A 6,598-nucleotide genomic window follows, 5' to 3' on the forward strand; every position below is an offset into this window, starting at 1 on the left:
CGGACAGACTTGACAAAGCATGAATATAGACTTCTTACTAATCAGCATCATTTTGTTGTTATTTCGGCATCATTTTGATCTGTTTATTGCAATTAAATCACAGCTCAGTCTGTTTATTTTGGGTTCAGTAGCGACGTGTGTCTGCTAGATACAGATACAGTATGTGAATACAGCTCGCCGCCGGGTGACGTTATGAACGCAGGCACAATGGCGTTTGTTTTTTTGACATATCTGAGACTTCACCAACATGTACAAAGCAGCAACAGGTTATTTCTGGAGGAGAGTGAGGCGAAAATGAGCTTTGTGCTTGTTGTGAATGCACTGTAACACAATATGAAGCACAATGTAACGTAACTTAAACGAACATAAACAATAGCTCTCACTCAGTGACAGATTTTTGTGTTTGTAGGGCTGCTGGCCCTCTGGCCCTCTGGCCCTCTGGCCCTCTGCGGTCCTGGCCCTCTGGCCCTCTGGCCCTCTGGCCCTCTGCGGTCCTGGCCCTCTGTGGTCCTGGCCCTCTGGCCCTCTGCGGTTCTGGCCCTCTGGCCCTCTGCGGTCCTGGCCCTCTGCGGTCCTGGCCCTCTGGCCCTCTGCGGTTCTGGCCCTCTGGCCCTCTGCGGTCCTGGCCCTCTGTGGTCCTGGCCCTCTGGCCCTCTGCGGTCCTGGCCCTCTGGCCCTATGGCCCTCTGCGGTCCTTGCCCTCTGGCCCTCTGGCCCTCTGCGTTACAGCCACAAAAAAAACACTCAAGAAAATAGCTTTTATTTTGAAACGCTCGTGTATCGTGATTGTGCTTCTTCCTGTCACACTTGACACATTTTGAAAATTGACGTAAGTGAGGTTTTGAAGTCGAGTCACCTGATGATGAGGCGGCTCTCAGGTTGTGCGAGCTGAGATCTACTCGCAACACATGAGCTCTAAAGAGAGTCAGGCTGAGGCGACTGTAGAGTTTTAATAAGTCAGTTCGGCGGTAAAACTGTGCGCGTCCTTTATAGTTTGCATCGAACACGTGGCTGCATTCAAACATTCAAAGAGCTCAACTTGAGCTTTCACCTCGAGACAAAACATGCGGAACAATCCAGACATCTGTCTGAAGATGAGAAGGTGAAGGTGAGGACAGCAGAGGGACTGATAGCTGAGATACTAAAGCAGCCAGCAAGGACTTTATACAAAACTGCATCCAACTAAAGAAGGAAATGTAAAAAGCCTCTGTGTGCAGGTCAGGAGGAGGACTGAGCATCTGGAGGTGCATCTCAATTCTCTTATTTGTCGTTGGCCCAATTCCAATTGTATTTAGGATCTAATATACCCTTGTCTAGTGTAGAAATATATTTTTATTTTTTCACATTTTTTATATTTACCAGCCGGTAAACATATTTATATTTTTACATATTTATATATTTATAATTTGTACCCATATCAGGAGCTATAACTCCATAATTTATCATATCTTCAACTGTGCAACACTGATTTAACAGTGCAATAATTTAGTGCAATAATCTCGTCTATGCTGGCATTAACACTGCATGTATTTATACAGAACATTTAAACTAATATTCTTATTTTACACTCTTCTTGCATTGTTATAAATGCGTGCATTTATATTATTTGCATACGTCATTTGTTGTTATTTATATTTTCTTATGATTTCTCTATTTTTATATATTTATATTTATATTCTAGAACAGGAGCAAAACAAAAATCCCCCCCCTCCCCGGGGATTAATACAGTATTTCTGATTCTGATATTTATTTCCTTGCAGGAGAGAGGGAAGTTCGTCCCAAAGTGGTTGCTGTATTTATACCCTCCACCTTAAAGAAGGAACTTCATTGAGCTGTGAGTGTGACTACAAACGGAGTTCACTCCACCACAGAGGTCGAGGGTGGAGGGACCGGATTGGAAGTGGGCCGTTTCCTCGCTCCTCGATCCTCGTTTGAACCGGAGGTTGTTCTGGTGCGCAATCTTGAAGACCGTCCCAAAGCTCTTATTTCTGCACAAAGGAACGAGGAGCGAGGAGCGAGGAGGGATCTCTGAGGAGCAATGAGCGAGGACACACCATGGATGTATGAAGAGAACTGGATCCAGCGTTGGAGGCGGGGCCCCGGTCATTCCATGCTCATTGGAGCATGAAGCCTAAATGGTTCGACTTCCGTCTGGAAAAGTACCTGGATCTTGGCAGGGTAGCGTTCGATCAGTCACATGACTCGATTCATGGAGTCCCAACGTCACGCCGTCGTCACGGCTTAGCGCTCCAGCCTCGGTCTGGGTCTCCCTCACATGAACGGAGGAAAGGAAATAACTCTGGATTCAGCTGTTAGTGCGTTTTACAACTTTAAAAACTTAATTTTTAAATAAGGACTATTAGAGTGTTCGTACTGGGGAGTTGATTCACCTAAAAAAAAATTATCCGCTGAGTTACAGACGTCTCTTTACCAATGTAAGTCTATGGGAAAAAGTATTTAAAAAAAAAAAAAAAAAGTCATAGTATATCATGTCAAATAATTTAATGAAAAAATGTCATAGTATAGCATGTTGAAAAATTTCACCAAAAACAGTCATAGTATAGTATGTCGAAAGATTTTATAAAAAAAAGTCATAGTATAGTAAGTCGAAAATTCAGTAAAAAAATGTCATACTTTAGTATGCTGAAAAATTTCATGAAAAAGTCATAGTATAGTATGTCGAATAATTTTATGAAAAAGTCATAGTATAGTATGTCGAATAATTTTATGAAAAAGTCATAGTATATTATGTCGAAAAATGTCATGAAAAAAAGTCATAGTATAGCATGTCGAAAAATTTCACCAAAAAAAGTCATAATATAGTATGTTGAAAAATTTCACCAAAAAAAGTCATAGTATATTATGTTGAAAAATGTCATGAAAAAAGTCATAGTATAGTATGTTGAAAAATGTCAACAAAAAACTTCATAGTATAGTATGTTGAAAAAAATTCATAGTAAAGTATGTCGAAAAATGTCATGAAAAAAAGTCATAGTATAGTATGTCAAAAAATGTCATGAAAAAAAGTCATAGTATAACATGTCAATAAAGTTCATGAAAAAAAGTCATAGTATAGCATGTTGAAAAATTTCACCAAAAAAAGTCATAGTAAAGTATGTTGAAAAATTTCATGAAAAAAAGTCATAACATAGTTTGTCGAAAAATTTCACCAAAGAAAAGTCATAATATAGTATGTTGAAAAATTTCACCAAAGACAAGTCATACTTTAGTATGCTGAAAAGTTTCATGAAAAAGTCATAGTATAGTATGTCGAATAATTTAATGAAAAAAATTCATAGGATAGCATGTCAAAAACTTTTATGAAAAAAAGTCATAGTATATTATGTCGAATAATTTCACCAAAAAAAGTCATAGTAAAGTATGTTGAAAAATGTCAACAAAAAACTTCATAGTATAGTATGTTGAAAAAAAGTCATAGTACAGTATGTCGAAAAATGTCATGAAAAAAAGTCATAGTATAGCATGTCGAAAAATTTCACCAAAAAAAGTCATAATATAGTATGTTGAAAAATTTCACCAAAGACAAGTCATACTTTAGTATGCTGAAGTTTCATGAAAAAGTCATAGTTTAGTATGTCGAATAATTTAATGAAAAAAATTCATAGGATAGCATGTCAAAAACTTTTATGAAAAAAAGTCATAGTATATTATGTAGAAAAATTTCATGAAAAAAAGTCATGTCGAAAAATTTCACCAAAAAAAGTCATAGTAAAGTATGTTGAAAAATGTCATGAAAAAAGTCATAGTATAGCATGTCGAATAATTTCACCAAAAAAAGTCATAGTAAAGTATGTTGAAAAATTTCATGAAAAAAAGTCATAGTATAGTATGTTGAAAAATGTCAACAAAAAACTTCATAGTATAGTATGTTGAAAAAAATTCATAGTAAAGTATGTCGAAAAATTTCATGAAAAAAAGTAATGTCGAAAAATTTCATGAAAAAAAGTAATGTCGAAAAATTTCACCAAAAAAAGTCATAGTAAAGTATGTTGAAAAATGTCATGAAAAAAAGTCATAGTATAGCATGTCGAATAATTTCACCAAAAAAAGTCATAGTAAAGTATGTTGAAAAATTTCATGAAAAAGTCATAACATAGTTTGTCGAAAAATTTCACCAAAGAAAAGTCATAATACAGTATGTTGAAAAATTTCACCAAAGAAAAGTCATAATATAGTATGTTGAAAAATTTCACCAAAAATCTTCATAGTATAGTATGCTGAAAAGTTTCATGAAAAGGTCATAGTTTAGTATGTCGAAAAATTTCATGAAAAAAAGTCATAGTATAACATGTCCAAAAATTTCACCAAAAAAAGTCATAGTAATGTTGAAAAATGTAATGAAAAAAAAGTCATAGTATAATATTTGGAAAAATTTCATGAAAAAAAGTCATAGTATAACATGTTGAAAAATTTCACCAAAGAAAAGTCATAATATAGTATGTTGAAAAATATCACCAAAAAACTTCATAGTATAGTATGTTGAAAAAAAGTCATAGTAAAGTATGTCGAAAAATGTAATGAAAAAAAGTCATAGTATAGTATTTGGAAAGATTTCATGAAAACAGAATAGTATGTTGAAAGATTTCATGAAAAAAGTCATAGTATAGTATGTTGAAAAATGTCATGAAAAAAAAATAATAACAGTTTGTTGAAAAATTTCACCAAAGAAAAGTCATAATATAGTATGTTGAAAAAAAGTCATAGTAAAGTATGTCGAAAAATGTCATGAAAAAAAGTCATAGTATAGCATGTCGAATAATTTCACCAAAAAAAGTCATAGTAAAGTATGTTGAAAAATTTCATGAAAAAGTCATAACATAGTTTGTCGAAAAATTTCACCAAAGAAAAGTCATAATACAGTATGTTGAAAAATTTCACCAAAGAAAAGTCATAATATAGTATGTTGAAAAATTTCACCAAAAATCTTCATAGTATAGTATGCTGAAAAGTTTCATGAAAAGGTCATAGTTTAGTATGTCGAAAAATTTCATGAAAAAAAGTCATAGTATAACATGTCCAAAAATTTCACCAAAAAAAGTCATAGTAATGTTGAAAAATGTAATGAAAAAAAAGTCATAGTATAATATTTGGAAAAATTTCATGAAAAAAAGTCATAGTATAACATGTTGAAAAATTTCACCAAAGAAAAGTCATAATATAGTATGTTGAAAAATATCACCAAAAAACTTCATAGTATAGTATGTTGAAAAAAAGTCATAGTAAAGTATGTCGAAAAATGTAATGAAAAAAAGTCATAGTATAGTATTTGGAAAGATTTCATGAAAACAGAATAGTATGTTGAAAGATTTCATGAAAAAAGTCATAGTATAGTATGTTGAAAAATGTCATGAAAAAAAAATAATAACAGTTTGTTGAAAAATTTCACCAAAGAAAAGTCATAATATAGTATGTTGAAAAAAAGTCATAGTAAAGTATGTCGAAAAATGTCATGAAAAAAAGTCATAGTATAGTATTTGGAAAGATTTCATGAAAAAGTCATAGTAAAGTATGTCGAAAACTTTTATAAAAAAATTCATAGTATAACATGTCGAATAATTTCACCAAAGAAAAGTCATAGTATGTTGAAAAATTTCACCAAAGAAAAGTTATAGTATGGTATGTTGAAAAATGTATGTTTGAAAATTTTTCCAAATACTATACTATGACTTTTTTTCATGAAATTTTTCAACATACTATATTATGACTTTTCTTTGGTGAAATTTTTCGACAAACTACGTTATGACCTTCTTTGGTGGAATTTTTCAACATATTATGACCTTTTTTGGTGAAATTATTTGACGTTATACTATGACTTTTTTCATGACATTTTTACTATGACTTTTTCATGAAATTTTTCAACATACTATATTATGACTTTTCTTTGGTGAAATCTTTCGACATACTGTATTATGACTTTTTTCATGAAATTTTTCAACATACGACTTTTTTTGGTGAAATTATTCGACATGCTATACTATGACTTTTTTTCATAACATTCATGAAAAAATCATGAAACATCATGAAAAAAAGTCAGTCATATGTCGAAAAATTTCATGAAAAAGTAATGTCGAAAAATTTCATGAAAAAAAGTCATAGTAAAGTATGTTGAAAACTTTTATGAAAAAAAGTCATAGTATAGTATGTCGAAAAATGTCACCAAATAAGTCATAGTATAGTATGTTGTTTTACGGGTTACTATAACCCTAATCATTTTATGTTGTAGTATGTTACCAACTTTTTTCAACATACATGATTTTTTTTCTACATGCTATATTATACTATTACTATTTTTTTCAGAACGACTATAATATGACTTTTTTTCTGGATACTATACTTTGACTTTTTTGTACTCTTTTTGACATGCTATGACATGAAATAGCTCAGTGTGGTAGATATCGGGTCAGAATATCTGGTTGGAATACTGGAGGTTTTGAATCCTTATGTGACACAGTGATATTTGAGGGCTAACTTCAAATGAAGAAGTCAAATACAAAAAGAAACACTACATCAGGGTATCTACAGATAGCTCAGTGTGTAGATATCCGGTTGGAGTATCTGGTTGGAGTACTGGAGGTTG

At 32.6% G+C, this 6,598-nt stretch overlaps 1 long non-coding RNA gene across 2 annotated transcripts; it reads left to right on the forward strand.

Moving 5' to 3' along the window:
- The first annotated feature begins 965 nt into the window (after nt 1–965).
- Nucleotides 966–3,494, forward strand: LOC141767127 (uncharacterized). 2 transcript variants are annotated; one of them, XR_012593784.1, is made up of 2 exons: nt 966–1,244; nt 1,761–3,494. It is a non-coding gene; the product is annotated as an uncharacterized LOC141767127 (long non-coding RNA). The 2 variants fall into 2 exon arrangements; XR_012593783.1 differs by having other exon boundaries at nt 966–1,108.
- The last annotated feature ends 3,104 nt before the right edge of the window (nt 3,495–6,598 follow it).

Source organism: Sebastes fasciatus, chromosome 4 (genome assembly GCF_043250625.1).
Source record: "Sebastes fasciatus isolate fSebFas1 chromosome 4, fSebFas1.pri, whole genome shotgun sequence".
Lineage (NCBI taxonomy): Eukaryota > Metazoa > Chordata > Actinopteri > Perciformes > Sebastidae > Sebastes > Sebastes fasciatus.